Source organism: Onychomys torridus, chromosome 9, assembly GCF_903995425.1.
Source record: "Onychomys torridus chromosome 9, mOncTor1.1, whole genome shotgun sequence".
Lineage (NCBI taxonomy): Eukaryota > Metazoa > Chordata > Mammalia > Rodentia > Cricetidae > Onychomys > Onychomys torridus.
In genome coordinates, this window is record NC_050451.1 from 27,784,068 (window position 1) to 27,794,962 (window position 10,895).

At 40.6% G+C, this 10,895-nt stretch overlaps 1 protein-coding gene across 4 annotated transcripts in view; it reads right to left on the minus strand.

Annotated features, from left to right (window-relative positions):
• Flnb (filamin B) overlaps positions 1–10,895 on the minus strand; it is a 153,455-nt gene that overhangs the window by 76,504 nt on the left and 66,056 nt on the right. The window lies entirely within an intron of this gene.

The following is a 10,895-nucleotide window of genomic DNA, read 5'->3' on the forward strand; positions in this document are numbered from 1 at the left end:
TAGATTTTCAATTTTAAGATAGTTAAGCAAAACTAGATAGACTCAAAGACAAATATCCCATATTTTCTCTCCTATGTGGAATCCAGGTTTAGATACAGATATGAAAGTAGAAATAAGACCTTGTAGGAAAAGGAGTTTTTCAGAAAGAAACAAAAGGGTAATGGAGGTAAAGAAAGACAGATATTGCATGTTTTCTTTACTATGAAGAATCTAGTTGTTAAAAAGTTACTTAGGGGCTGAGGAGATGGCTCAGCTGTTAAGAGTACTTGTGACTGTTGTGACTGTTGCATTCCCAGCACCCACAAGGTGGTTAACAACCACTTATAACTCCAGTTCCAAGGGATCTGAAAACCTCTTCTGACTTTCTCAGGCACCAAGATTTTGGGGAGAGAATCAGTGGGGAGAGGGAAGAAAGGGCAGTGCAATGCAGGGAAGAATATGAGCAAAGAACCGTGATTTACATGTATGAAAACAACACAATAAGGAACTAAAGCTGACGTTTGGTCGGTAGACTGCTTGCACAAAGCCCTGGGCTCAATCCCCAGTACCACCAGGCTACACAGCAAGTCAAACACCAGCCTGGGCTACAAAAGACCCTCTCTGAAAGAAAGAATGAAGGAAGGAATGAAGGAAGCTATTACTCTGTATACTTGCTGAAGAAAATAATTATTAAAATAGATAATTGAGCAAATTAGAGATAGGTTCCCATATAGGTATAAGAAATGATACTCAGTCACCTGATCCTGGCACATACCTCTGGAGGAAGCCTCCCACTTCCAGAGGCCAGACCACAATTCTGAACCCCAGGTAATACTGTCCCCAACCCTGCACATATTCGCCCAGCATAACCCCAACTGCCCCTCTTTTCCTCCAGCCCACATCTCTGATGGAAGCCTTCCACTCAATCTGAGGCCAGGCCAATTTCCTGAAAACCAGGTAAGACATCCTCCCCACCCCCCACCCATTTTCCCACCCATGCCTGCCCAACATAACCCCAACTGCCCTTCTCTCACTGTCATCACATCCTGGCCCACACCTCTGGCAGTAGCCTTTTCTTCCACCAGAGCCAGGCCAGCATCCTGAACCCCAGGTAACACTACTCCCCAACCCCACCTGTACTAGCTCAGCATAACTCCATCTGCCCCTCCTCTCCTTATCACCATTTCCCAGTCCACACCTCTGGGGGAAGCTTTCAGCCCCATCAGGGGCCAGGCAAGAATCCTGATCCTCTGAAGCCAGACCAGCATCCTGAACCCCAGAGACCAGGCCAACTCCTGAACCCCACTAGAAGCCAGGCCAATATCTGAATCCCAGAGGACCCCCAGCCAGATCAAAGGGCATGCAAATACATAGCCAGAACTTCAGCCCAAAACTTGGGCAGCAACCCCCTGCTGGGCCAGGCCACCAGAAGTCCAGACCCCAACTCAGGCAGAGACCCTCTACTTAGACACAGGCCATGGGATTCAAAAGAACAGAGAGGAAACAGAAACTAAGGAAGAAAATGCCCATCCAACAAAGACAAATCCAGAATTGGCACCTATACCTATAACCAATCCAAATCCAGATGCCTAAACATAAATGTAAGAACACAAACAATACCCAGGGCAATATGTCACCATCAGAGAGCCCAGCCATCTCTCTACAGTAAGCCCTGAATATTCTAACACAGTAGAAGCACAAGGAAACGATATTAAAACCAACTTTATGATGGTGATAGAGGTCCTTAAAGAGGAGATGAAGAACTCCCTTAAAGAAATAGAGGAAAAGATAACCAAAAAATTGGAGGAAATCAACAAATCCTTTAAAGAATATCAAGAAAGCCAAGACAAAACAAAGAAGCAGGTGAAGGAAACTATTTAAGACATGAAAATCAAAACAGAAGCAATAAAGAAAGCACAAATTGAAGGAATTCAGGAAATGGAAAATCTGGGTAAGTGAACAGGAGCTACAGATATAATCATAACCAACAGACTTCAAGAGATGGAAGAGAGAATCTTAGTTGTTGAAGACACAATAAAAGAAAGTCAAAGAAAATATTAGAGCTAAAAATCTCCTACCACAAAACATCCAGAAAATCTGGGATACCATGAAAAGACCAAACTTAAAATAATAGGAATAGAAGGAGAAGAATCTAAGCTCAAAATCCAGAAAATACATTGAAAAAATCATAGAAGAAAATTTCCCTAACCTAAAGAAGGACATTTCTAAAAAGATGCAAGAAGCTTACAGAACACCAAACATAGGATCAGAAAACAAAGTCCTCATGTTATATAAGAATCAAAACACTGGGCTGGAGAGATGGCTCAGAGGTTAAGAGTACTGACTGGTCTTTCAGAGGTCCTGAGTTCAATTCCCAGCAACTACATGGTGGCTCAAAACCATCTATAATGAGATCTGGTGCCCTCTTCTGGCCTGCAGGCAGAACACTGTATACATAATAATTAAAAAAAAATCTTTAAAAAAAAAAAGAATCAAAACACTAAATACACAAAACAAAGATTATTAAAAGCTGCAAGGGAAAAAGGCCAAGTAACATATAAAGGCAGACCTATAAGAATTACATTTGACTTCTCAATGGAGACTCTTAAAGCCAGAAGAATCTGGATAGATGTCTCGCAGACTAAGAGACTATGGATGCCAGCCCGGACAAATATGCCCAACAAAACTTTCAGTCACCATAGATGGAGAAAATAAAATATTTCACGACAAAGTCAAATTTAAACAATATCTGTCCACAAATCCAGCCCTACAGAAGGTACTAAAAGGAAAATTCCAACCTAAGGAAGTTAACTATACCCATGTAGGGGCTGGAGAGATGGTTCAGCAGTTAAGAGCACTGGATGATTTTCTAGAGGACCTGGGTTCAATTCCTAATACCCACATGACAGCTCACAACTGTCTGTAATTCAAGTTCCAGGGGATCCAACACCCTCACATAGACATATATATATATATATATATATACTGGCAAAACACCAATCAATGTACAGCAAATAAACATAAATAAACCACTAAAAAAAACCCTATACCTCTGTAAACATAAGCAACAGATCTCATGCCAGCAAAATCCAAAGAAGGGAAACACACACACACACACACACACACAGACACACACACACACAGACACACACACACACACACACACACACACACACACACACACACCCAAACAAACAAACAAAACCCCCAAAAACAAAAACCCCAAACCCAACAACATAATAACTGGAACATATAATCAGTGATCATTAATATCTCTCAATATCAATGGGTTCAATTTGCCAATAAAAAGGCACAGGCTAACAGAATGAATCCAAAACAGGATCCATCCTTCTGCTGCATTCAAGAAACAAACCTCAGAGTAAAGGGTTGGAAAAAGGTTTTCCAATCAAATGGACCTAACAAGCCAAGTTAAGTATAGCTATCCTAATATCTATCAAAATAGACTTCAAACCAAAATTAACCAATAGAGATAGAGAAGGACATTTCATACTCAGTAAAGGAAAAATCAACCACAACGATGTCTCAATTCTGTACATCCATGCCCCAAATGCAAGGGCACCCACATTTGTAAAAGAAACATTACTGAAGCTTAAATCACACATTGAACTCCACATATTACTAGTGGGAGACTTCAACACCCCACTCTCACCAATGGACAGGTGGTCAGACAGAAATTAAATACAGAAATAATGGAACTAACAGACGTTATGACTCAAATGGACCTACCAGATATCTGCAGAACATTTCACCCAAACACAAAAGAATATACCTTCTTTTCAGTACCTCAGGGGACCTTCTCCAAAATTGATCACATACTCAGTCACAAAGCAAGTCTCAAAAGATAAAAGACAACCAAAATAACCTCCTGTATCCTATCAGACCACCATGGTGTGTGATACTTTGTACTCTAACAAATAAAATTTGCCTGAAGATCAGAGGACAGAGCCAGCCACTAGATTAAACATAGAGGCCAGGCAATGGTGGCACACAGTAATCCTAGCACTGGGAGGCAGAGATCCCTCTCTGGATCTCTTTGAGTTCAAAGCCACCCTGGACTACACAAAATTAATCCAGTCTAAAAGAGAAACAGAGCCAGGCAGTGGTGGCACACACCTTTAATCTCAGTACTTGGGAGTCACACGCCTTTAATCCCAGCATTAGGAAGGTTGAGACAGGAAATGAAAGGCTGGGCAGAGAAAGGAATTTAAGGCAGGAGGAGACAGGAGTTTGGTGCCTTTTCAGCTGAGGACTCAGGAACATTCAGTCTGAGGATTTGTGGAGACAGGGACAGGATCTTCCCCTTTTAGCTGAGGAGTTGGCGACATGAGAAGTTGGCTGTGGCTTGTTTCCTCTGTTCTTTCAGCATTTACCCCAATATCTGGTTCAGGGTTTTTATTATAAGATTAATTAGGATTTGTTCTACAACCATGGATTAAAGTTGTATTTCAACAACAGAAAACCTACAAACTTATGAAAACTGAACAACTCTCTACTGAGTTACCACTGGGTCAAAGAGAAATAATTAAAGACTTCCTAGAATTCAACAAAAAAGAATGCATAACATATCCAAACTTAGGGGTTGGGGATTTAGCTCAGTGGTAGAGCGCTTGCCTAGCAAGCACAAGGACCTGGGTTTGGTCCTCAGCTTTGGCAAAAAAAAAAAAAAAAAAAAAAGAAAAAAAAGAAATTAGAGAATTTTCATACCAGAGACTTAATAGTACCTCTGAAAAGATCTAGAACAAAAAGAAGCAGACACACACCCATGAGGAATAGTCAGCAGGAAATAATGATACTGAAGACTGAAATCAGTGAAACAGAAATGAGAACAATACAAAGAATCAATGAAACAAAGAACTGGTTCTTTGAGAAAATCAGCAAGAAAGACAAACTCTTCTCCAAACTAAAAGGCAGAGAGAGAATATATGAATTAACAAAATCAGAAATGCAAAGGGGGACATAACAACAGACACCAAGGAAATCCAAAGAATCATGGAAAATCTAAAAGAAATGGACAATTTTCTCAATAGTTAACACTTACCGAAGTTAAATCAAGACCAGATAAACAATTTAAATAGACCTATTATCCTCCAAGAAGCAGACATTAAAAGTTTCTCTCCGGGCAGTGGTGGCACACGCCTGTAATCCCAGCACTCGGGAGGCAGACACAGGTGGATCTCTGTGAGTTCAAGGCCAGCCTGGTCTACAAAGCAAGTTCCAGGACAGCCTCAAAAGCTACAGAGAAACCCTGTCTCAAAAAACCAAAAGTTTCCCAACCAAAAAAGGCCCGGGCCAGAACATTTTAAGTGTAGAAGTCTACCAGACCTTTAAAAAAGAGCTAATATCAATACTCCTCAAATTAGTCTACAAAACAAAACAGAATAACACTGTCAAATTCATTTTATGAGGCTACAGTCACCTTGACACCAAGACCACAGAAAGACTCAACTAAAAAAGAGAATTACAGACCAATCTCCCTTATGAACATATATGCAAAAATACTCAATAAAACAAACTGAATCTAGGAACACATCAAAAAGATCATCCACTATGATCAAGACTCCATCCCAGAGATGCAGGGATGGTTCAACATATGAAAAAGAAACTGAAAGGAAAAAAATGATCATCTCATTAGATCCTGAAAAAAATCTTTGAGAAAATTCAACATCCCTTCATGAATACAAGGAGATATACCTAAACAAAAGCAATATACAGCAAGCCTCTATATATAGCCAACATCAAATTAAATGGAGAGAAACTCAAAGAAATTCTACTACAATCAGCAACAAAACAAGGCTGTCCACTCTTTCAACATCTATTCACCATAGTACTTGAAGACCTGGCTAGAGCAATAAGACAACTAAAGGAGATCAAGGGGATATAAATTGGAAAAGAAAAAAGGTACAGTGTCCCTTTCTTCAAAGGCAACTGAACTGTAGTGGGTAGCCATCCCAGCATTGGCCTGGAAGTTCCAATACCCATTGAGGCTTCAGTAATGATCACGCCCACAAGGCGGGGCAGAGGAGGGAGCGGAAGAGCGAGGAGCAGGAGGAGGTGGCTCTCTTGGTTCCGGGACGCGGGACGCTGGAGGTAGACCGAGCAGAGTTCTCCAGAGAACGCTGCTGGACTACCCTATACCTTTGCCAGACTCTGCGACCTACCCCTTCATTTGTAAGTTACCCCACAAAATAAACCTCCCTTTTAACTACGTGGAGTGGCCTTAATAATTTCACCAATATCGATGTAGTGGGTAGCCATCCCAGCATTGGCCTGGAAGTTCCAATACCCACTGAGGCTTCAGTAATGATCACGCCCACAAGGCGGGGCAGAGGAGGGAGCGGAAGAGCGAGGAGCAGGAGGTATAGGGTAGTCCGGCGGCGTTCTCTGGAGAACTCTGCTCGGTCCACCTCTAGCGTCCCGCGTCCCGGAACCAAGAGAGCCACCTCCTCCTGCTCCTCGCTCTTCCGCTCCCTCCTCTGCCCCGCCTTGTGGGCGTGATCATTACTGAAGCCTCAATGGGTATTGGAACTTCCAGGCCAATGCTGGGATGGCTACCCACTACACTGAACAGGCAATGGACCAATGTCTTCTGGTGTGTAGCCGAAACAGTTATTCTTAAAAGAGTAGGCTGACAGAGTCTAACCTCTCAATGGTAGACTGGCTTTTAAAAGAGCGGAAGCCACTCACAAGCCAAGAAGAATGGACAGCCGAATTCCAAAAACACCAGCAATTTCCAGAATTTAAAATCCTAAATCATGACAGGACACTGGTGGAATTCAGGTTTATCTGGTACATGGACTATTCTCACCGAATGTGAGGTCAAACTGTAGGCCTTGTGTACATCCTACTTCACAAATAGTCGTTCAGATACACTAAGGCTGAAGTGGAGAAACCTTGAGTGACTGTCCAGGCAGCTGGCTGTTTCTGTCAACTCATACCTTTTTTTTTTTTGGAAGTTGCTTATTTGCATTTCCTGTTTTACTAGGTAATAGTATTTCCTTCTTGGGTCTCTGAGGGAGTTAAAGATTAAATAGTTATAGTTAGTTGAAGTTGATATTTATAGTTATAGTTAGTTGAAGATTAGATAGTTATAGTTATAGTTTTCCTTGTTAAGAATTTCAGAAAAGGAACTCACTAAAGAGGTGTAAAGTGTATAATTTTGAAAGACAATATAAGATAGTTTCCTGTTGTTTATACAAGTTAGGATCAAAAGTGAATCAGGGGGCTAGAGAGATGGCTCAGAAGTTAAGAGCACTGAGTTCAATTCCCAGCAACCACATGGTGGCTCACAACCATCTGTAATGAGATCTGGTGCCCTCTTCTGGCCTTCAGGCAAACATGCAGGCAGAACACTGTATACATAATAAATAAATAAATCTTTTTAAAAAAAAGTGAATCAGGCACATTTTGGACTTACCAAAACAGGATAGATAATGGAATATTTTCTCTGAGTTTGTCAAATGCAAATGGACTAGACACTGTTGAGGTATTTATTGCTGGTATATATTGTATATAGTTATTACACTTATTGTATATAATTTTTCTTATATTAGTTATAAATTGTTTTATTCTTTTTTATTTTTATTAGAATAAAAAGGGGAAATGTGCTGAATGTAATATTTTATTTGTATGTTAATAAATAAAGTTTGCCTGGAGATCAGAGGTAATAGCCATAAACAGAAGTCAGGCAGTGGTAGCACACACCCTTAATCTTATCACATGGCAGGCAGAGTCTCTGTGTGGTCAAGGACATGGCCAAGCATGGTGACACATGTCTTTAACCCTAGTACCAACCATAGAGACCTGGAGTTCTGTATAGACAGGCAGTGACGAGGTTGGGCTTAGAGTCAATGGGAAGGCAATTAAAAGTGCAGGTTAAACAGGAAAAAGCTCTCTCTGGGGAAGCTATGGCATGGTGGTAGGCTAAGGTTAGTTAGTGGCTCTTCGCTATTTCTCTGATCTCTTTGGCTATTACCCCTGTATTGGGCTCTGGGTTTCTTATTTAATAAGACTGTTTAGAAATTCATCTACAGAAGTCAAAGGATCATTATTTACATATGATATGATAATATATATATTAAACCAATCCCCAAAATTCTACCAAGGAACTCCTACAGCTGATAAGTAACTTTAGTGAAGTAACTGGATACAAGATTAACTAAAAAAAAAAAATTCAGTAGTCCTCCTATACACAAACAATAAACAGGCAGAGAAAGAAATCAGGGAAACACCCTTCACAATAGCCATAATCATATAAAATATCTTGGTGTAATTCTAACCAAGCAAGTGAAAGACCTATTTGACAAGAACTTCAAATCTTTGAAGAAAGAAATTAGAGAAGATATCAGAAGACGGAAAGATCTCCCCATGCTCATGGATCAGTAAGGTTAACATAGTAATAACATCCATCCTACCAAAAGCAATCTACAGATTCAATGCAATCCTCAGCAAATTTTCAGACACAATTCTTTACAGATCTTCATATGGACAAACAAACAAACAAACAAACAAACAAACAAACAAAAAACCCAGAATAGCTAAAACAATCCTGTACGATAAAAGAACTTCTGAATATATTACCATCCCAGACTTTAAGCTCTATTACAGAGCTATAGTAATAAAAACCTCATGGTATTGGCATAGAAACAGATAAGTGGCTCAAAGGAATCAAATTGAAGTCCCAGATGTAAATCCACATATCTATGGATACCAGATTTTTGACAAAGAAGCCAAAATTATTACACTATGGAAAAAAGAAAGCATCTTCAACAAATGGTGTTGGTATAACTGGATGTAGGCATGTAGAAGAAAGCAAATAGATCTTATCACCTATCACCCTGCACAAAACTGAAGTCTAAGTGGATCAAAGACCTCAACATAAATCCAGGTATATTGAACCTGATATTACAGAAAGTGGGGAGTAGCCTTGAATTCTTTGGCACAGACAATTTCCTGAATAGAACACCAATAGAACACCATGGTGCAGATGAGATTGACAATTAATAAATGAGGTCTCATGAAACTGAAAAGCTTTTGTAAGGCAGAGGACACATCAATAGGACAAAATGTCAGCCTACAGAACGGGAAAAGATTTTCACCATCCCTACATCTGATAGAGGGCTGATTTCCAAAATATATAAAGAACTCAGGAAACTAGACATAAAAAAAACAAAAAACAAAAAACAAATAATCTAGTTAAAAAAATGGGGTACAGATCTAAACAGAAAATTCTCAATATAAGAATCTCAAATGTCTTCAAAACACTTAAAGAAATGTTTAACATCCTTAGCCATCAGGGCAATGCAAATCAAAATGACTCAGATTCCCATCTTACACTTGTCAGAATGGCTAAGATCAAAAACACAAGTGACAGCTCATGATGGAGAGGATGTAAAGCAAAGGGAACACTCCCCCACTGCTGGTGGGAATGCAAACTTGTACAGCCACTTTGGAAATCAATATGGCTGCTTCTCAGAAAAATGGGAATTTATCTACCTCAAGACCCAGCTATACCACTCTTGGACATATACTCAAAGGATGCTCAACCATGCCACAAGGATACTTGCTTAACTATGTTCATAGCAGCTTTATTAATAATAGCCAGAACTCTGTAAATGAATAGATAAAGAAAATGTAGATTTACACAATAGAGTATTACTCAGCTGTTAAAAACATTATGAAATTCAAAGGCAAATAGAATGAACTAGAAAAAAAAATCATCTTGAGTGAGGTAACCCCGATCTAAAAAGACAAACATGGTATGTCACTTATAAATGGATATTAGCTGTCAAGTAAAGGATAATCATGCTACTAATCCACAGACCCAGAGAGACTAGATAATCAGGAAGGCTCAAAGGGGACACTCAGATCTCCCTAGGAAGGAGGAATAGAAGAGATTTTGTGGGTGGACTGGGCGTGGGTGGGGATGGGAACATGAGGGATCAGGTGTATGTGGGTGGAGGGGCGTACTGAAAGACCCACTGGAAAGAAACCTGGTGCAAGGCAAACTCCCAGGAATCTACAAGGATGACCCTAGCTAAGACTCCTAGCAAAAGGTGTTATGCAGCTTGAACTGGCCACCTCCTATGACCAGGAATGACTACCAGTAGAGGGACTGGGGTACCAACTTAGCCACATAACCTTTGATCTACAGTCTGTCAGGCCTACAGGATTTGCTGGGGTAAGTGTGACAATATAAATTGTGGGAGTGGCCAACCCATGTCTTGTCTGGCCTGAGATGTATGCCATGAGAGTGAGCTCTCCCACCCCTACCCTGACATTACCTGGGGCACCAGGATCCAGAGACTGGAGGAAAAAAATGCCAATGTAATGATGGGAATGTCGTTCTGTATGCTGTGAATGTGTGTTGCTCTGATTTGGGTGATAAATAAAACACTGGCCAGTAGGCAGACAGAAAGTATAGTATAGGCGGGATGAACAGAGAGGAAAATTCTGGGAACAGGAAGGCTGAATCAAGAGTCACCAGCCAGACACACACAAAAAAACCAAAATGTAAAAACAAAACTAAAAGCAGGTACCAAGCCACATGGCTAAACATAAATAAAAATTATGGGTTGATTTAAATGTAAGAGCCAGTCAATAGTTAGCCTGAGCTAATGGCCAAACAGTTTTAATTAATATAAGCCTCTCTGTGTTTACTTGGGTCCAAGTGGCCGCAGGGCTGCAGGGCTGCAGGGTTGCAGGGCCGCAGGGCCGCAGGAGCCAGACAGGACCAAAAAAACTTCAACAGTCCTAGTCCAACAGTCATCAGAGAGACTTCATCCATCAACTGGTGAAAACAGATGTAGAAACCCACAGTCAAACATTAGGCCCATTTCGGGGAATCCTGCTGAACCAGAGGAGGTTAAGGACATCATTAAACACACACACACACACAC